The sequence below is a fragment of the Triturus cristatus genome, chromosome 6 (assembly GCF_964204655.1).
Source record: "Triturus cristatus chromosome 6, aTriCri1.1, whole genome shotgun sequence".
NCBI lineage: Eukaryota > Metazoa > Chordata > Amphibia > Caudata > Salamandridae > Triturus > Triturus cristatus.
Window position 1 is genome coordinate 1127724587 of NC_140589.1, and position 22831 is coordinate 1127747417.

The following is a 22831-nucleotide window of genomic DNA, read 5'->3' on the forward strand; positions in this document are numbered from 1 at the left end:
TTAGCATTTAAAAAACCGTACAAATTCACTGAAAAAACCATAGGTTTCACACACGTTATAGTTAGGAATTAGCATTTAAAAAACCTTGCAAATTCACTGAAAAAACCATAGGTTTCACACGTTATAGTTAGCGGAAATTTTACTGATAAAAAACCAATGAAATTCCCCCTTTATAGTTAGTGCAGGCAACTATAACTCACGCGACCGCAATCTTCTGCTGATGACATATGTGTCTTTATGAAAAAAAAATATTTGTAATATATGTATAGCTAAAAATTTATGGAAGAAGACATGGGCAAATAAGTGTCTAAATACAGTATTAGCATCAGCAGAGGATTGCGGTCGCGTGAGTTATAGTTGCCTGCACTAACTATAACGGGGGAATTTCATTGGTTTTTTATCAGTAAAATTTCCGCTAACTATAACATGTGTGAAACCTATGGTTTTTTCAGTGAATATATATATATATATATATATATATATATATATATATATATTTATTATCTACTGGCGGTCGCCAGTAGATAGTTATAGTTAGGACCTATTTTCCATAGGAAATACGCAACATTTTATTCCCAATAAGTCTGGCGCCGATTGACGAATCTTCGCGAAATTTTCCAAACTTTTGGCCAGCTCCACTCCGCTCCTACCCTGAAAGTTTTGTGGTGATTCGTCAAGCGGGGGCCGAGAGAAAAGGGGGGTCCCAAAACGCGTTTTCCTCATGCAATTTCCCATAGGATCTGTTGTCACAGCTACAGCTTGAACCGCTGAACGGAATGACACCAAATTTGGCAGAGAGGTAGTCCTCAGTTCAGACTTGTGCCTTTTGCATAAATGGTGTGAATCTGTTCAGTAGTTCCTGAGAAAATTAGGGTAAAATAGTTAGTGATATCTATGGCCGGGGAGGATCCGCGGACCCTACCCGCACCGTAAGCGCACCCTCCCCGAACCGAGCGTGCACCCTCCCGATCGCGTGCTGAATGCTAATTGGCTGTCGAGTGTCTCTCTACATTCGAAATCAGGAACTGTTGGCGGCCATTTTCTGCCTCGGTAGAAGCGAGGCTGAAGAAGCAAGGGGAATAAGTGTGTAAAACATATAAAGGGGGCAGAGTGGAAATACTCTGACCCTCTAGAGGTGCCTAGGGGGTCCCAGAAGGACTCCCTGGGGCCCCCTTTTTAAAAACAATTAAAAAACGGCGAAATACGCGCACGGTGCGCGCATCCTAACGCGTTGGGTGCACGGATTCTCACGCGTTGGGTGCACGGATCCACGGCACTGTTTTTTGAAAAAAGACAAGAAATCATTGGTTGTATGACTACTTTCTACACTGAAAGGTAGGGTGTATATTTCTGTTTTTTAAAGGTATGATTCTTATTGGGTAACAAAAACAGATTGTAAGGAACATTATATATGATAAGCTGAAATGTTGAAAAGTCAAGCACACTTCCTGTCTTTATTAGCAACATTGTGTGCTCAACTTGTGACCTGTGAGCTCAGTGCAGTGTTCCATGACCTGTTTCTATGGTAACAGGCAGAAGGCAGATTGGGGGAAGGGTTGAAATGTATTTCAGTTGGAAAGGGTTGAAATGTTTAACCAATAGAAATGTTTGTTTGCTTTTGAGTTTATGTGTGAAGGATTGTGATTTGATGTTTACATGTATATGTGTGGAAAATGAAAGGGAAACTTTTCCATTCTTTGTTTTTGCTGAGAGGTGCACAGTGCAGAGATTATGTAAAAGAAAATATGGTGAGTGATTGATATACTTCTTAATCTACAAAAGAACTTGAAAGATGAGTTATTTATTTGTGAGGGGATGTATGTAGACTATTTTGATTTTAATCAGACTAATGTATTTCTCCTGCTAAAGTGTAGGGAGTACTTTTTTTCTCTACAATGTGTGTGCATGTAGAAACCATTCTGTGATAAGCATGTGTGTTTTTCATGTGTTTGTAGACCGATAACTGTGCTGTTTTTATATTTTGGTAGAATTAGAAACCAGTCATTGTTTATGCATTTGTGAAATTAGTTATGTTATGTTTCTATACTAAAATGTAGTACTACTTCTAGATGAAGAAATGTGTTTTGGTATAGTGCAAGGGATAGTATTGTTTGTCTAGAATCACACAGTGAGTCTGTGTGCATTTGGGAACCACTGTGAGAGAAGCATTTGGAAACATCGTGTATTTGCTGACAGATAACTGTTTTAACTTGTCATGTTGTGAAGTTTTAGTAGCATTAGAAGACAGTTATGGCTTATGATTTGATTAAATGAGTCAGGCTTTGACAGAAAAGTGCAGTCCTGAAATATGTAGATTGTGTGCAGTTCCCTTACCACTTGCACTGTAGTGAATGAGTTTTGGTAAACTCCTAGGGATAGTGGTGCTTGTCTAGAATCACAGTGTGAGTTAGTGTGTATTTGGGATCAGTGTGAGAGAAGCATTTGGTGACATCATGTATTTGCTGACAGATAACTTTTTTAAAACCTGTCATGTTGTGAAGTTTTAGTAACATTAGAATCCAGTCTTTGCTGATGCGTTGATTAAATGAGTCATGCTTTGACACTGATGTGCTGTACTTAAATATGTAGATTGTGTTCAGTACCATTAACTCTTCTAGACTAGGGAATGAGTTTTGGTAAACTCCTAGGATAGTGTTGATTGTCTAAAATCACACTGTGAGTCTGTGTGCATTTGGGTAAGGATTGTGAGAGAAGCATTTGGTAACATCGTGTATTTGCTGACAGATAACTAATTTAAAACCTGTCATGTTGTCACGTTTTAGTAGCATTAGAAGCCAGTCATTGCTTATGCGTTGATTAAATGAGTCAGGCATTGACACTAAAGTGCAGTCGTGAAATATGTAGATTGTGTGCAGTTCCCTTACCACTTCCACTGTAGTGAATGAGTTTTGGTAATCTGCTAGGGATAGTGTTGTTGGTCTAGATTCACACTGAGTCTGTGTGCATTTGCGAACCACTGTGAGAGAAGCGTTAGGTAACATCGTGTATTTGCTGACAGATAACTGTTTTAAAACATGTCATGTTGTCAAGTTTTAGTAGCATTAGAAGACAGTTATGGCTTATGCTTTCATTAAATGAGTCAGGCATTGACAGTAAATTGCAGTCGTGAAATATGTACATTGTGTGCAGTTCCCTTACCACTTGCACTGTAGTGAATGAGTTGTGGTAAACTCCTAGGGATAGTGGTGCTTGTCTAGAATCACACTGTGAGTTAGTGTGTATTTGGGATCAGTGTGAGAGAAGCATTTGGTAACATCATGTATTTACTGACAGATAACGGTTTTAAAACCTGTCATGTTGTGAAGTTTTAGTAGCATTAGAATCCAGTCTTTGCTTATGCGTTGATTAAATGAGTCATGCTTTGACACGGATGTGTTGTACTTAAATATGTAGATTGTGTGCAGTACCATGAACTCTTCCAGACTAGTGAATTGGTTTTGGTAAACTCCTAGGATAGTGTTGCTTGTCGAAAATCACACTGTGAGTCTGTGTGCATTTGGGTAAGGATTGTGAGAGAAGCATTTGGTAACATTGTGTATTTGCTGACAGATAACTGTTTTAAAACCGGTCATGTTGTCAAGTTTTAGTAGCATTAGAAGCCAGTCTTTGCTTATGCTTTGATTATATGAGTCAGGCTTTGACATAAAAGTGCAGTCCTGAAATATGAAGATTGTGTGCAGTTCCCTTACCACTTCCACAGTAGTGAATGATTTTTGGTAAACTCCTAGGTATAGTGGTTGTTGTTTAGAATCACACTGTGAGTCTGTGTGCATTTGGGAACCATTGTGAGAGAAGCATTTGGTAACATCGTGTATTTGCTGACAGATAACTAATTTAAAACCTCTCATGTTGTCAAGTTTTAGTAGCATTAGAAGCTAGTCTTTGCTTATGCATTGATAGAATGAGTCAGGGTTTGACACTAAGGTGCAGTACCATGTACTATTCTGTTCACTGTGGCAGAACTGAAAATTTAAACGTTTTACCTAAGCACTGTCCTAGAAGTAGTCTGATTATTTAGTCAGTTTCTAAGTACCAAATAGATTGCTTCAAATGTCTATGCAGTATGCATGTAGTGTTCTAACATACTATACACTTGTCTTTTACACCTTCAATTCCCTAGTCAGTATCCATACACTTCCAGGAAACATCCTGTCACTTCCTTTGCATTCCTCTAGAGACCCATTTAACAGTATGTACTAATCCATTCACTGTGCCAAAACCCAAACACTTATAAATTCACCAAGACACTCTCTTTCCAGTACTCTTATGATTCAGTCACTGCCTAAGTATTCATGCACTAAGCCAGGTCTTAGCACATGGACTTCTTCAAACCCCTATCCACTATGCATGCAGTCCTCTAAGCACCTACACACTTGTCTTTCACACCTTCAATTCCCCAGTCAGTATCCGTTCAATTCCAGCAAACACCCTGTCACTCCATTTTCACTCCTCTAGTGACCCATTCAGCATCATGTACTAATCCATTCACTGTGCCAAACCCTAATAAATTCACCCAGGCACTCTCCTTGCAGTACTCTAATGATTCAGTCAGTACCCAGGTACTCATGCACTTATTTGCAATGGAAAATAGAGGCCAATATTAAAAGCATTTCAAAAAATGAACCACCATCCATTTTCTAAATAATACACGTCAGAGAGAAGTCGGCAAAAGGTATTCAGTTGCTCATGACAATATTGCTTGGGACAAGCTTTGTCAATTAAAGGGAGTCCCAGGCCTTACCAGCAAATGACTGGCAGAAGAAGACAGAGTTTTATCTAAGACAATCAATGTTTCTATTGTCAGACTGCCTTCTCTGAACTTATATACTTTCTATTTGTAACCTACTGTTCTTGTGTTATGTTATTCAGTATATGGTATTGTAAATATAGTAGGTAGTTATAGTTAGGACCTAGTTCCCATAGACAAAAGCATTTTTTGTTCTGCCAATAACTTTGGCGCTGCTTGACGAATCTTCACAAACTTTTTTAAAACTAATACGACGCTCACTTCAACTGCTATCTTGAAAATTTTGGGGTGATACGCGAAGTGGTAGCCGAGAATCAGAGGGGGCTTAAAAGCGCATTTTCCCATGTTAATTCCCATAGGACCTTTAGACACTGTACCAGCTGAACTGCTTAATGGAATTACACTAAATTTGGCAGGAAGTTAGAGGGTTCAAGGAAGTGCCTTTTTGTGATTTGGTGCAAATCCGCTCAGTATTTGCTGAGAAATTTAAGGAAATTTCCATTTGTATATATAGGGGCGCAGTGGATCCGCGACCCCTCCAGATCTCGTGCTGGGATCTGATTGGCTGCCAAAAATTAAAACCAGGAAATGTTGGCAGCCATTTTGTGACTCAGTAGAATCGAGTAACAAGACAAAACGTTAAAAAGAAAGAAAAGGGGGCAGGGTAGAAACACCCTTATGTCATGAGCGATGTAAAATATAAGGTCATAAGCAGTGCATTGCGGGGGTGTAAGTTATAATTAGCTCAGGTAACTATAACTGCCGAATTTCTCTGGTTTTGTACGAGTGAAATCTGACCCTAACTATAACGTCCCTGTAACCTTTGTTTTTTTCAGTGAATTTCTAAGGTTTTTTAAAATTCTATTAGCTAACTATAACATCCCTGCAACCTTTGCTTTTTTTCTGTGAATTTCTAATGTGTTTTAAATGCTAATTCCTAACTATAACGCCCCTGTAACCTTTGGTCTTTTTCAGTGAATATACAAGGTCATGGACTATTCAAGCCCAGGGTCGCCAGTCACTTGCCTGACGCCCACGGAGGAACTGCTACCTATCCAGCGACAGGCGAGGGGTGTAAAGAGTCACTTAACAGTGGCAGCCCATGTGAAAGATCTGGGGCGCAGAGGACGGAGGGGAATGGTGGCGGCCAACATCCGGCACAGACATCGGATGAAAAACCAGGTATGGACATTGAAGTCCTCTGATTGATCAATATCATCGATGATGCCGGCTTCACCATTTTCATGCCGGAGTTACTGCTGCCTGTTGATTGGCTAATGAACAACCAATCGTTAAGCTGAACCATTTAAATAGACTTGGTGCTGTCCGCACCGGACATTTGTCTCTGCCGCACTAAGGAAGCCACACAGCTGAAACGCATATGTGGTGAATAAAGTTTCATTGAACACTCTGCGAGTGCCCCAGGTATCTTTGTAGTAGTTGTGTAACTAGTGGGTCCCACCCCTGCTTTTGGATGCACCCGCCATGAGTTCGGCGGCCTTGATGGAGTATGTGTTTTGTTGTTTCTCTCCTGCCTGCCTTCGCTGCTAAGCCCCGTTGACCAAGCAAGCTATTCAAGCCCAGGGTCGCCAGTCATTTGTCGAATGCCCATGGAGGAACTGCTACCTATTCAGCAAAAGGCGAGGCGTGTACGCAGAGGACGGAGGGGAATGGTGGTGGACGACATCCGTCACAGACATCAGGAGAAAAACCTGGATTGGACATTAAAGTCCTCTGATTGATCAATATCATCAATGATGCTGGCTTTACCATTTTCATGCAGGAGTTACTGCTGCCGGTTGATTGGCTAATGAACAGTCAATCGTGAAGCTGAACCATTTTAATAGACTTGGTGCTGTCCGCACCGGACATTTCACTCTGCCGCACTGAGGAAGGCACACAGCAAAAACGCATATGCGGCGGATAAAGTTTCATTGAATACGTCGCGAGTGCTCCTGGCATCTTTGTAGTAGTTGTGTAACTAGCAGGTCCCACCCCTGCTTTTGGATGCGCCCGCCGTGAGTTTTTGCGGCCTTGGTGGGGAATGTGTTTTGAGATATATATATCTATATATATATATATATTCACTGAAAAAACCATAGGTTTCAGGGGCGTTATAGTTAGCTGGACATTTCCCTCGTACAAAACCCTAGAAATTCCCCTGTTATAGTTAGTTCAGCTAACTATAACTCGAGCCCCCGCAATGCACTGCTGATGACGTCACATATTACATCACTCATGACATGGTCAGTGACATCACTGATGACATCACTGATGACATCTCAAATGACATCACTGATGACATCATCCATTGAGTATGTGTTTCTGAACAGTTTTAATATGTTTAATATATATAGGGAAAGGCCTGTTGAAAAATAAGTGGGTGTACGAGTGTGTGAATGGATGATTTTCTAGGTGTGTAACTGACTCTATAAGTGAGTCATTAAATGTATCTTACTGCAGACTAGTGACTAAACTGTGTGAATGTCTGTATGTGTCTGTGTGTTGGTGTATAAGTGGCTGCATGGTTTTGTGAATAGCTATATGAGTGTCTATGTGGGTTATTGATTGGTTGTCTGAGTATCTGTATGGGTGCCTGAGTGTTTGTGTGGGTAGGGTGTGTGTGACTCTGTGACTAGATGTGTGAGTGGGTGATTCAGCAGGTGCATGGTTTTAAGAGTGCATCTGTGATGGACTGTATGGTTGGGTGAGTGTATGTATGGGTGTGTTAGTGATTGAATGTATATCTCAGTTATACATGTGTCACTAACTACATATGTGAAACGCAGTGTATATATGTGTAAGAGTATATAACTATCTATAAGTGAGAGTGTGTGATTTTGGGAGTGGCTGTATGCGCCATAGTGCAAGGATATCTGTCTCATGTGCTGTTTGTTTTTTCTGCAGGAAGACATAGAATTTGTTAGTATTTTTATGAGCAAGTGAACTTGAGTGTGTTTAACTGTATAGGTGAGTAAATTGGACTGTGATTAATTATTTGCATGACTGACTAGATGTGTCAGTACCTCAATGGATGATTGGCGGTGTGTGAGTGTCTATATAGGTGTATAAATGCACAGAGTGACTGTAAGTATGAGTGACTGTAGAGGTGAGTGAGTGGACATGTATGTAGACCTAAAAGTCAATGAGTGGGTGTATCAAAGGTTTTATTAGGGTGTGAGAAGATGCACTAATTTATCACATGGATGACGTCATCAGTGATGTCACTGACCATGTCATGAGTGATGTAATATGTGACGTCATCGGTAGTGCATTGCGGGGGCGCGAGTTACAGTTAGCTGAACTAACATTAACAGGTGAATTTCTAGGGTTTTGTACGAGGGAAATGTCCAGCTAACTACAACACTCCTGAAACCTATGGTTTTTTCAGTGAATTTCTAAGGTTTTTTAAATGCCAATTCCTAACTATAACGTGCCTGAAACCTATGGTTTTTTCAGTGAATTTCAAAGGTTTTTTAAATGCCAATTCCTAACTATAACGTGCATGAAACCTATCTTTTTTTCAGTGCTAATTCCTATCTATAACTTATCTCTGAAGATACCATGTTTAATGATTTTGATTGGATTTCTATATTTTTCATTTCAGTGTGTCATTTCATTAATTACATTTTTTTAAAAATACTTTATCACCATTTTTAAATGTATTTTTTCAATTAATTCTTTTAAAAATTAAAAAATATTATTTGAACTTAATGGGTTTTTCAAACATATTTTTTTATATTTTTCAAAATATTTTTTTTAACTAGATGTGCAAAACTTTATTTTCTATATATTTTTTTCCATGTTTTTGGATCCGCGAACCCACCGCGAGAGGATCCGTGCATCCAACGCGATAGGATGCGCGCATTTCTCCATTTTCTTTTTTTTTTTAAAGGGGGGCCCCAGGGGATCCATCTGGGACCCCCTAAGCACCTCTAGAGGGTCAGAGTATTTCCACTCTGCCCCCTTTATATGTTTTACACACTTATTCCCCTTGCTTCTTCAGCCTCGCTTCTACCGAGGCAGAAAATGGCCGCCAACAGTTCCTGATTTCGAATGTAGAGAGACACTCGACAGCCAATTAGCATTCAGCGCGCGATCGGGAGGGCGCGCGCTCGGTTCGAGGAGGGTGCGCCTACGGTGCGTGTACAGTCCGCGGATCCTCCGCGGCCATAGATATCACTAACTTTTTTACCCTCATTTTCTCAGGAACTACTGAACGGATTCACACCATATATGCAAAAGGCACGAGTCCGAACCGAGGACTACCTCTTTGCCACATTTGGTCTCATTCCGTTCAGCGGTTCGGGCTGTAGCTGCGACAACAGATCCTATGGGAAATTGCATGGGGAAAACGGGTTTTTTCGGACCCCCCTTTTTTCTCGGCCCCCGCTTGACGGATCACCGCAAAACTTTCAGGGTAGGAGCGGAGCTGGCCAAAAGTTTGGAACATTTTGCGAGGATTCATCAACCGGCGCCAACGTTATTCCAAATAGAATGTTGCGGATTTCCTATGGAAAATAGGTCCTAACTATAACTATCTACTGGCGACCGCCAGTAGATAATATATATATACATATATATGTGTGTATGTGTATATAGTTTGGCTCTTAGAAAATTCTTATTAACTTTACTGTTGATCACATTTATTTTGTATGTTATATGGTGGGATGAGGGGGGGTGTTGTGTTGCTTACATAGAATAATAGGTATAAGCTGATATGTATTCATTCGATTGTAAGGTATGTTGTAGGACAGATGGAGGAAGGGCGCTCTGGAGTGAGGAGTGTCCACCAGTGCTCCTCAGCTACATTAAACACTTTTTCCATTACCTGGAGCGAGAAGTGTTTACTTCATAAAACCAATCAAAGCAAACATCCTGCACCCCATATGCAACTCCATGGTGACTTCACCCACCAAAACATGTAGCCATCAAATGTGAGTAGCAGCTACAGTTGGAAAGATTAGGGAGCCGGAGAATGGAGTTCCGAAGGTCGCTTGAAAGATTAGGGTGCTGGAGAATGGAGTTCCGAAGGTCGCTTGAGTCTTGGATGGCTACAGGGAACCCAGCTTGGGTTGTTCAGTGCTCGAATAATTTCTACCTCATCGTCTATGTTACAGACTCCAGAGGGCGAAGAAAATACAGTCTTCCTTGTTTCCAAGGGAAGGCTACAGGTTAATTATGAGGTTTCATGGAACATTCTTTGTTGTTAGTGTAACTGTGATGAGAGCATGTATAGATGTAATCTTTGATGGCCAAGAGATCAGTGTATGAGTTGAGTATGTATGTTTGTTAATCAAAGTTCTTCACCAAATGATGCCATTTAACTTCATGCAAAGTAGATTGTCCTGCTGGCAGAGTGAACAAAATCCAATCTGCCTGCTAAAAGTTAATGAACTATAAACCACTCTCACTGTCCATATTTAAAATTATGGTATCCCACATTCCCAGTGGAAACTGGCAATTGGGATGCAATGCACCCTGGTACAAAGGAATGAACGTTTAAAAGCCAGCTTGTTCAGCCAAAATGTTTACATCTTTGTTACTCATTAAGTCCATCGACTAATCTTATGAGCTTAGCTAGGCACCAGCTTGTTCTCTTGAAGGGAATTTATCATGTGACCAATATTATAACTGTCTGTGGAATACAATACATATTAGGGCTCTGCCTTGTGTTGGGGAACTATGCTCCATTTATGATGTATAGGGGATTTCCTTGCCAACAATCTCTTTTGTTCCAGTATTTCCTTACTTCTTGTCACGTTTAGGCAAAGGTAAAGTGGGGGGTGGCATGAATGCTCTTACACGTGTGTATGAGGCAATATGGATGAGGGTGAAATGAGGGGATGTCATTTCCCATAATGCTAGAGTGTATTCCTTGTCCTACCTCTTTTCTCTTTGGTACTTAAACTCCTCCCTCCCCTCACCTGGTGCTTGTCACTTGAATTCAAGGCCTGTCGGAGCGTTTACCTTGAAACGTTCTCTGTACCAGAATTCCAGTTTGCACGAAGCCTAACAGACGGATCCAGGCCGCCACGGGTGTGTCCTTGCTAGCGTCCGCGCAGGAGCACGCCCGCGTTGCTGCTTCCTTCGTCTCTCATCAAGCGGATCGCGGGAGGCCTCCAGCGAACTCCCTTTCCCTTTCTCTGAAAGCGCTGATGCACTACCTTCCTGATTTTTGATTGCGTTTGCGCTGGAGCGCGGTCGCGTTTCTGCCCCCTCCTCCTTGTCTCACATTGGCCTGACCTCTCAGTGCCCTGCTCTCAAGGAACGCGCTGGAGCGCTATGGAAAGCACGCACCAGGGGGACCATTCCTCAGCAGTAGTCACTCGCTAGGAAGTGTCTACATTTCCTCTTGAATCCATCTTTTGTCATGAGATGATTGAAAGTCTCGGATTGTTGTTTTTTACGTTCTTCGGAAATCTATCATGTCGTCACTTGTTCTAGAACACGCTGGGAGTATAGGCTAATGGAAACTACTCCTTTTCTAACCCCAAAAGGAGATACACGCCTACACCAGACTTTGGAATTCAGATAAGTACATTTATGGTGACTTCTTGCTGAATACTAAGTGGGTTAAAGACTACAGTGTTGGGATCTATTTTGGAACTCTAGAGGTGAAGAACTGCCTTGATTACTTTTCTTTATTTTTACCTTTTGTGCCTTTTTCATTGGGATGATTGTGGCAGCATTAACTGTAAGTGCAGTATATACGTTTCGCCGTTGATATAACTATTTGGGAGGGTTAGGATAGAAATTCATGTGTGTTGTGTTGTGTCTTATATGCAGGGAACACGGGGCTATCATAGGAGTGAAGCCTACAACTCCAGATTCCTACGCCATTGAGTGTTCTCACAGCTGCAAATTTATTGTTTTGTTTGTCCCTTTTTTCCCCTTCCCCTGCTGTGGTTTAATCTGTGGAGTGAGTTTGTACATACTCGCAGGTGGTGCCATTTTTTAAGGGGAAAGGGTTTTCTAGCATCTTACATCGCTCCGACTGTATCCGGCTTGCAAGGTTAGTTAACCAGTCTCTGTTGTGACTCTTCTTTTTCACCTGAATACTTATCAATGTGTACATATATGCAGAAATAATATAGAACCGAGTACGCTTCTGCAGCGCTCGCATACAAAGGAAGCAATTTACAAAAGGATTTTATTATTGATATCCTGGCATTATTTAACAAATCTAAAAATGTTGTATACATACAAAAGCAAGATTTACAACGGGTACAGGGAATTGATCTATGAGTTATCCAATCTCCGTCTTACTATGACCAAGCTGCTTATTATCATTGCTTGAATGTAGGTAAATCAACAACATGGGCCATATTACTTCCAGTAATCAAGGCACTCACCACCTCTGGACATTCCTCTGTTAGGAGTACTCGCCCCTCCGGAACAACCCATAAACAATAACACAGCACAACAACGGCCTCAATTTAAAAATCGCATCCCATACATATTCTATTTCCTCAGGGCAGTCTGTCATTAGATCTGGCTTTAAACGTTACCCAAATATGCATGCCACACTGCAACAGTTGAAACGTTTACCCCAGTGTTTACGAAGCAAATGCAGCATGCCTGCCTCTGAGACTACCCACTTTTTTATCAAATCTCTGACCCAACAATTACTATCTGGGGCCGCAGGTGATTTCCAGCTCCATGAATCTACCCTAATGTTTATTCTTTTTTCGTTTGAGGCTTCAGTTCCAACTGGTGTTAAGGATTCAGATTTCTCACTACAAGTTCTGAGATCACCTCCGGCTCAAGTCTAAGAGATCACAGGGTTTTCCCACACCATATGGTAGAAATACGGCTCTGACTGTCTACATCTAGGGCACTTTGAGGAGGCTTGCCTGTACTTGCGACTTGTACAATACGGCATGACATAAGTCTGATAGTTGAATTCATTATGCTTTAGTATAGGGCAGAATTCTTCAATCTGTGGGGCACGCCCCCCCTCAGGGGGGCGCGACACCATCTCAGAGGGAACGCGCACTCCACACTGAGATCTTACCTTTGTTCGTCCTTTACTGTCCCGCGGCATCGCAAGTCTTCACCCATTTCAAATCACAGAACAACGGTAACAGAGGGTTGGAGGGGGGAGGGAGGGGAAATAGAAAAGGCACGCAGGGCCGGACTGGTCGTAGCGGGCACCGGGCAATCCCCCGATGCGCCACATGGGTGGGGGACGGTTTTGGGCCATTTTTGTAACACAGCCGTTTTTGCAGCATGGCTGCAAATTGGCCCTGTAACAAAATCGGCCGAAATCCTGCCCTGGCAAAGAGCTCGGCGGCTCCCCCAAGCCCCGGGGGGCCAGCCGAGCACTTTGCCAGGGCCGGTTTTGGTTCCCAGTCCGGCCCTGAAGGCACGACGTGCGCTTTTGTCATGTAAAGAGCTAACAGTTAACCTTCCCAGGAGGGGATTAATTAGTAGAGCTGAAATGCTTCAGCTGCAATGGGAGGCAGGGTCGTCTCTGCTAAAACCGAAAGCAAACGAACAGACAGTCCTGTTCGTTCGAGTTCAATTTCATAACAGAGGAGACTCCTTGCCTCCCACTACAGCTGAAATGACTGCCTGTTCCTTTCTTTCAGTTTTATCAGAGGAGACATCCTGCCTTGTACTGCAGCTGAAGCATTTCAGCTCTAAGAGATTAACCCCATCCTGGGAGGGTTAGCTCTTAGCAGAAAGGAGACAGTTTCTTTTAAATTTACACAGGCAGGCGCCCCAAAGCCCACAGGGCTTCAAGTTACCAAAATAAAAATACCAGCCAGCCATGTATTTTTTAAACAGCCTGCAAATTGCTGGTCTTGACACCAAATATGCTTATAAATAAAGAAATATGTATACATTTGCAATGTGACTTTTCTGTCTTTGTTCCATTTTATTATCAGTCATGGATCATTCAGGCAGCCCTAGAACACAATTAAAAATGCTACTGTTTATATTTGCTGTCCAAAATATGCACAGACAAGTTCTGACAATACAGCTTTAGGTGACTGTTTATTTTTGTACTGCTTGGGACATCAAAATATTGAGCTGGCAGCCCTAATCATAAGACTGGAAGTTTGTTGCAAGATCAGCACATTTATTTCCTCCGCCCTGATCTCTGGTTAATGTCATAATAGCAATAGTTTAACATATCTGAAACCCTACGCTGCCATCAATAACCTACTGAGTTACTTCAAGTATCTAGGAATGCACCATGCATTCAGACACTCGCTCCTCATTCTCGCCCTTTATTTTCCCGCTCACCCTGCACACACAGCGATCACAATGCCCTCACACTGATCACCATGCGCTCACACCATTCACCCGCTCACCTTGAACTCACAGTGATCACTGCACTGACAATGCACTTGTGCTGGTCACCCTGTACCTCACCCTGCACTCATGCGACACTTCACTCACATGTCCCCCTTACTGCTCAATCTGCAATCTCACTCAAATAAGACCATCACTAACCATACATTCATTCGACCCACTCTGCACTTACATCCACACCATATGGTCACCTCACTCATCCTGCAGTCATTCCTCTTACCCTTCTCTCACACTGTTGCATGGCTCACCCTGCACTCACATGGGTACTCCTGCCACCCACACAGTGCAGAGGTTTAATGTGCCTGCTACAAAGAATGTGTATCATGCAGATCAAAGAACTGAGTGTGGGTAAACTATGAGTAGCGCTATAAAAAAATGAAATGTTTGCTAGACAGGTGCTATAGAGAGATGGGGTGCATTGTTGATGAGTGGTAGTGATGAAATTCATGGAGAAGGAGGAAATGGGGAAGGGGGCACCAAAACAGACCGTTGCACTGTGTGCGACCAGTGCTAGGGCAAGCCCTGGATGGGAGTGTTAGCCCCCACCCGAAGTTCGAGTGTAGTTGCGCCCCTGTACACAAGTAGGGGCATGTCGTGCTCCCATCAAGGTTTTCATCCTAAATTACAAAAGGACATATTTACATGCACTGCAATCCAGCCTTTCAGGGGGCTCCTTGATAGAGGCAGCTCTGTTTTTGCCCTGATGGCCTGGAATAATTCCTAAACAGATTCTTGTAAATACTGTTTTGATTCATTTCTTTTTAATGTGATTGATGTGAGAGAGTCTATTACTATTTGCAGAGAAATGTTTTTGTTTCATGCAACAACCATAAAAAGTTTATTTTAGATCAAAACGGGTCCTCACATATAAGACATTGGAGGATATCCCAGATATTATCTGCTGTACAATGAGTGGGCTGCTGCTGCTTTGTTACAACACTGAAAACACACATCACTATCTCTGAATATTAGTTGTAAACACTTTTCAGAATTTCGACTATAGCGCCTGTGCACCGTTAGTAGCCTGGCGGGTATGGCAGAGCTGAAAGTGAATCATTTAATCTCAAAGCTGTTCTGAACAGGAGCCCCCAAAATAGTATTGGCCCAGGGTACCCAAAATCCTTAACATCTCCCTGCCACCACAAAGTCTGTCAGACAACATTGCTCTGAAGTAAAATAGGCAACATCATTAATTTATTATCAGTTCTATTTTTTTAAACATTAGCCCGACGTGTCCTCAACCCCCACTGCTTCAGGCAAGCAACTTATCGTACCACTAAGGAATTCTCAATTAGGTATTCGTTCAGCGTCCTCTCTGTGAAATTTCACCTGTCTCTTTGGATCCATAACTGGTTGGTGGGCAATTATCCCAATTATAATGCTGCCTAAAACATTTGTTAATGGTGTCTAGAGAAGAATTGTTTCTCGTGTACCAACTCTGAGCTAGGGATTGCTTGAAAAATCTGATAACACTGTCTCCCTTACAGTCACTGTTTTGGCTGAAAATGTCTGCAGAATATTCAGCTTTGAGAGAAACTGCTGTCCTATTTATGTGAGATTCGCTTCTCAGCAATTGCGGTATTAAAGACTAAGTACCGTTCAAGACTGGATGTGGAGCACAACCTGAGGATGGCAGTAGCAAAAATCCATCCACAGATTGACAGTCTATGTGGCTAAACACCGGCACACCCGTCATATTTATGTTGGTGGTGTTATTATTAATTTATGTCATGTGTAAAACAAAGCATCCTAGTAAAAACAATTTGTGCACATTTTATCTTGGAATTTTTTGTTTTGAGCTGGGTAATAAACCTCTGTCATTTCACCACACCCACTCACAAACCTGCAGTTTACTAAACACTCTTATTGTGTTGAACGTTATTTGCCGAATATGGCCCGTGATATGCACGTAGCGGTCAATTATGTAGTGTACCAGATTCCAGAAATTTCTGTCAGGTGGTGGGGGGGCCAACATCTAAAAAAATTCAGCTGGGGAGGCTCAACCTACAAAAGTTTGAAGACCTCTGGTCTAGGGTTTCTTGAGACTATAATCAATTCCGATGCAGTTCTCCACTGGTTATCAGTTCCTATCTGGTTTGACCATTTATGTGTCACTACTGTTCTGCTGAAAGTTTACAGAGGCATACAAGACTGTTATTGCATTCGCAACACTCCAAACCTTTTGGGTTTAGCTCGATCTCGATTGCACACCAACTTAAGCTTAAGTGTCAGAGCATTACACGTAAAAATTGGCAAATGCCCATCCCAAATGTTTTCCTAAGATCTTGAAATGATTGCTGCAGGCCAAGCTAATACATGTGACCCAACATTGTCACCCACTCCTCTATACATGGTTGTCCGTCATGAATTTAAGCTATTTCTTTAAAGTCTGCTAAAGTCCATAGTGGCATCTATGATATGTATGGTGGTGGCCTCCCTTTGACCACTCCATATTTATGCCAACCATCTTTACCCACTGCTGTAAGTCTAGACTGCTCGGTGGACAATAGAAGAGGGCTTACCAACCAATCTAAGATTGCCTCTCCCTGTAAGGACCCAAACAGTTCGGTCGCCTCTTGGACTCTCGTATATTCCCGCTATCTCATTGGAGTCTAAAGAATAATACGGTTTTTAATTCAGAGCCCCTAACCCACCTTCTTTTAATGGGAATTGTATTCTATATAGTGCCATTCTCTTCCCGCCTACACCTCAAATCAGACCTGACAAAATACTATGTAGCTCCTTGAAAACTGGGTCCATCGATAACCACAGTAAGGCTAAAAATAAAAATAGAAGCATAAAAAATATCAGCATCTTTGAAATGGCCAACAGGTCTATGGGAGAGAGCAGTAGATATCTCCAAAAGAACAGGGATTGTCTTGTTTTCATAATGACCCATCCCAAAATATCTTCAATTAGATCATCGCATTTGAACGTATTAGGTCGTCACTCAGGTCTAGTAGGTGCCAATTCAAGAAATGGGTTGTACAAGTCCCACCTAAGGGGAAACATATAGGAGTTAACCCAGTTTATTTTATGTCCAGACGTCATCAAATTTGTCAAGCACAGCCCTCAAGGCCGATAAGATCACTCTGGGACTAAGAAGATATACGAGAGCATCATCAGCACACATTGAGACTATATGCCATCTGTCCGCTAAGTTAATTCCATTTGCGGCTTTTCTGGCTCAGTAAACGCACCAGCAGCTCCATGGCCAAAGTAAATTTTATGGATGACTGTGGACACCCCTGCCTGATGCCTCAATGAACGCCACACCATTCTGATATGGTCAGTCCAGTCCTAACTCTTCTCATCGGGTTCCTATATAAAATCTGAACCCATCCCAGAAACTCTGTTCCCATGCCCATTTTCTGAAGACCAACAGAAGGTAGGACCCGCCCAGAGTGGCATACTTTTTTCTCTATTTCAAGAGAAACTGCCAGTTGCAAGTTGTTACCGCTGGGAGCCCTCTCCATCAAATAAAACAGATGTCTAGAAGATATTTCTCTCGGTAAGAACCAGTTTTGGTCTGAGTGCACTGTTCGTATTGACCACCGGAAGCAACCTATTGGGCAATACAGGACTCTGAACATTATAATCCAGATTCAATAAGGAAAGTGGTCTGTAGGAATGCACATCCAATGGAGCACGCACATGCTTGGGAAGGACTACAATGAGCACTTCTTTCATAGCCTCCAACATGGCTGCCTGTCTGAGAAATTTGTGGTTAGTGATTCTAGAGTCATTAGACACCCATATGTTGCGTAAAACTCCACATGGAGTCCATCTATTCCCAGTGGCTTATTTCACACTATTTGATATAGTTGCTCTGATTGCCTCTATTTGTATTGATTCTTCCAATGTCTGGCGCTGTAATGGATTGACATTAGCCACTGGGATACTGTACAAATAAGTGCACATCATAGCTTATTCCACATTTATCGGGGATTCATAAAGAGATCTACAGTACTCTGAAGAAATCCTTATTATTGTTGTGCGAGTTAATACCTTTGTTAGAAATCTCTGTGATTCATAGGCTATTAATATTTGTCACTAGTCACTTCCAAAATCAAATTAAATGTGAGATTAAGCATTCTTCTACATGGAGCTGTGCAATAGCATAGAAACAAGGCTCAGCCTCCATCTTAACCACTGCTTGGAGCTCAACTGAAGCAACCTCAAAGGTCCATCTCACCTTGAACCTTTAGTGGCACTGAGCAGCTCTACTGCTGCAACTGTTGACACCATTAATGATAAGAAACGCTACAGAATTAGCCAATCCCATTTTCAGCCTACAAAGGGCAGCTAGAGACATTATTCTCTTGCACAAATGGAGCAGCCTTTGAATCCGGGTGTCTGTGATTCGTATTTAAGCAATTCAGGTCAGAGGTTTTGTGTTTATGGCCATTGGCAAGCACGTACCACTTTTTCTAAAGAGAAAAAATAATTTTCACTGGAAAGAAATTCAACATTTTGGATTTGCTCGAACTTATGAATGTAACATATAACTTGATTACAATTGTTCTCGGCTTATTAAAACAAATGGCACTATAATGTTGTAGGTCGGATGTCATACAAATTTCAGAGAATAGCTTCAAATAAAAACTCAAAAATACGGATCTCATAGACTAGGGGCAACGCGCATCTTGGACCTTCAGGAAGACTCGTTTGCCCACCCACCCATCCCTGTAGATAGCCCCTTAGTGGGGCAAGGGGTTCTGGCAGGCAGGGAAGGAGTCATGTTTGCACACAAAACAGGTGGACAACCTTGGCATCAGGAATAGAAGTGCAGGCTAATTTTGGATGGAATTGGTAGCCTTTTGGCTGAAAACCAAGGCTGAGGTACTGCGGTATAGAGTGAATGGCTCGGGACGCCCGCTACAGCGATTGTCCAAAGCCTCCCACGGTACTCCATTACGTTACCCTGGGGATGATGTTGGAGGATGGAGACTGCGACAGGGGTCCAAGGTATGACCCGGTTGCTCAGGCCCATCTGTCATTGGGTTGTCTCAGACATGGTTGTTGTGGGGGTCCAGATTTCATGATGGACCACGCTCCCTCTATTTTAAAGGAGCAGATGAGTTCGGACTGGAAAAATGCAAGTTGTTGGGGGGATCAGGGCCCCGAGACCAGTTGAAATAGTCAATGCCATAGGTACCTGGGGTTGGACAACCATGACTCCTTCGAGAAATATTGTTAGGAGATTCCATGTATTAGATATCCTCGATGAAGTGCTGTACATATTGTACATAATAGATAAGAATGTTGAAAATATATTTAATGTTGTGTTTATGGATTGTAATAAATATGGCCAGAGAGTTGTTATGCTCTCTAAGGCAAGAACGACTTTAGCTTGTCTCTGTCACTTCCGGGGGCAGTTTCCCATCTTACATAGGGGAGCGGGGCAAGGCCTCAGTGTGGATCAGAATAGGCCTCGATACGGTTCACCACCTGTGAAAATGTGCAAATTGCTCAATAGCTAAAGCAAAAAAGTCTTGAAGGCCTTTTGTTGGAAAAAATGGATTTGCATCTTTACAGGCCTTTTTATTCTGATGCTTAATCACTTGTTCTTTCCATTCCCCTAGATCTCTATTCTGATCTAGTCTTTCTTGCCTTGCTAGGCTTTCTCTATCTGCACCCCTCATCTCCTCTGCCTTTGTAAGCACCACTTTGTGCTTTGCCTGTTCCCACCTTACTCTTTACCTTTGCTTTTTTGTGACTGTTCTGTTTCTTCTCCTGCTCTTTTCTTCTTTTTGCTGCCTCTAGGCATGCAAAGACTGATGTAAAAACCAGAAGTACTGATATAAATCAGTCCTGCCCTTTTGTTTACATATTTGATTTATCGTTCTACCAACAAAGATGCAATGTCCCAGCTGTTGGTCTCTGTGAAATGCACTGACACCTGTTGTAATGTCACGCTACTCAACATAAACATGCAAAATAAACTAATCGATACAATATGCAAGTGTCCAGAAGCAATAAATAGTTTAATGTGGTTTAGATGCCTGAGGATGTTCAACCTCCAGCCAATCCCACTTATTGAGCAGTAAAAAAGTGAGTGGATTCTCGTGGTAATCATTGACAAATATTTCCTTTCCGCCTTCAAAGAGATTCCATGCATATTTCACGACACAACAAAGCTGAGCTTCTTTCTAAATGACCAGTGTTATTAACCAATGACATTTAACACAGCAAAACATGAAAGCCTTGGTGAAAATACCAAAAGCATTTACTTGATTAAATCTTTAGAGGGACTCTTACTGGGTATAGGTCTCCAACCACTGCAACTCCATAAGGCCTACAAAGGGAGGTTTATTAGAGCATTACTCTTCTTATTTAAAAGGGTTTTGAAGGCTTCTGTGGGCCTCATCACACACTGAGAACTACACACTTCTGATCTGATGTGCTATATGTTGCAAGATGTTTTTCGAAGAGCTTAAGAAAATATTACATAAAAGAGAGAAGTAGGGTACCTTCACAATCGCTAAAGAGTTCCCAATCTTTAAGCCTCCTACTCAGATGTAGTTATTTCCCTACAACTTGCAGAGGATAGCTGCAAAACAGTTAACATTTGTACCCATGCAAAGACAAAAGATTGGTACACGGTCCTTGTTGGTTGTATGTCACTAAATCGAGGAGGACAATATTGAATTACAAAAATGTCACAACTACTACACTGCCTACCAGTTCCTTGATAGTCTGTTGGCCCTATGGATAATTGGTATTGTTTTCCTCTTGCACTTTAACTATGGCATATGTAGCCTCGGATACGCACTTGCACTTTTTTCTGAACTTGTTTTTGGCTGTCCGTGACCTCTTGCTGCCGCTAGTATGAATGGGTGGTTTTCATATTTTTAATATGTCATAATGTTTACTTCTCTTTGTTTGTGTATTTTCTATAACTGGTATTACTCAGTCCTTTTATACTCTTGTACTTTTTAAATATATATATTGTAATGTTTTCTATGATTTTAATTAATTGTGCAATCAGCATGAACTTTAAAACTTTTCCTACCAATATATCGCAAGATAAGTATATTTTTCTATTCCTAACTCCACCTCTAGTTACTCTGGACTTTTTATGCAATGTAGTGGTTAGGTCAATGTACTGGTTGCAACGTTTCTGCAATATGTCACATGAAGTATAGTGACCCTGTACCTGTCAGTGTGCATCTGCAGAGTGTGCCCCCTGCAGGTCCGTGCAGTGGGATTTGAGAATTCAAATAAAATGGAGAACACCATGCAAATCATAGCCACAAGACCCTTACTGTGCAGTATTTCCCATTCATTGTGAATCGGGCGTTTGTCTTTTTCATTAATTTAGTAACTTTAACCCTGCCTTTTTGGATCAATTATCTTTTTTGGTACAAGTTGGCTGAGTGAGGTACACATTTACTGTTCTACTGAGATCCGCTTGCAACATGTGGCTAACAGGTTTCAAGTCTTGGGGGTTGACTTATTCTTTCATGCTTCCACTGTTGATAGAACCAATACACCTGAAACAGCTGACTGTAAATTCTGGTATTCCGAGTACTTCAAAATGACCAAGTTGTTGTGTAGCTCTGAATCACTTTTTTGTGTAACTACAGAGATTCGTCATTTACTAAACTATGACTATAAATATGTTACGTGGGAATCTATTTTAACATCTGCATTAGTAAAGGGGCCATCTGGTGAATGATGTCACAATTGCATTACCAACTCAACCTAAAATCAAACAAAGTGGCATTCTGGGACCCTTAATGTTGGTGATTGTTGAGATGTAAGATGGGGGAAAGAGGACAAGGTTAATATTTTTGATTGGGTTGCATCCTTTTTTTTTTTTCTGAATTAATCCATGCGCCCTTTTATTCAACAGATATTTTTAAAGCACAGTATGGGAGTGGCATGCAACAAAGTAGCCATACATTAGGCGACGTAAGTAAGCATTGTACTAATAAAAGTGAAATGGTTAACTAGGCACCCACTGGGGTGAACCACTCAAGTACCAGCTTCCCTTGGGGCGACCCGGAGGAGGAGCTAGCGGAGTGCGGTCCATTGCGGTTGTTTATAAAAATGGCTCCTTCGAGCTTTGAGCGGACGAGCTCCTGGACGACGCACCTGCGTGCCTGTGCGGGCACTGAGGCCCTTGACGGTTGCTTGGCGGCCCTCTCTTCCACCCCTATTTTCTCTACTGAGGAGGGAAGTTATCCCGAAACACGAGCCATGTCTCGGGCGATATTTTAAAACCCGGGACATGTATCGGGTCTAGAGATCATCAGTTCAACAAGTACTTACTTGCACCCACTGGGGTGAACCACTCAAGAACTCCATCAGAGATCATCAGTTCAACAAGTACTTACTTGCACCCACTGGGGTGAACCACTCAAGAACTTCATGTACCAGCTTCCCTTGGGGCGACCCGGAGGAGGAGCTAGCGGAGTGCGGTCCATTGCGGTTGGTTATAAAAATGGTTAACTAGGCACCTCTTTCCTAAAATGATACTTTAAAGAAAGTGGAGCAAAAACACAAAAAATAACAATAAACTTCATATTTGCTATTGTAATTGACACTGATTGACAAGTTACAGTGGTTGTCAATTGGTGAAAGGGCCATGCTGAATATATTGAAACAACGCAAGGCCCAATAATTCAATCTGTAGTATTCAATGAAATATACCATTTTAGGTCATCATTCGCATAGAACATATTTTCAAAGAATTAACAATCCTAGAATTCCAAGCAGAGAATACGGTCAAAC

General features: G+C 41.8%; 1 protein-coding gene across 2 annotated transcripts in view; it reads right to left on the reverse strand.

Annotated features, from left to right (window-relative positions):
- The window catches only part of FAM120B (family with sequence similarity 120 member B), a 981159-nt gene that overhangs the window by 466526 nt on the left and 491802 nt on the right, over nucleotides 1–22831 (reverse strand). The window lies entirely within an intron of this gene.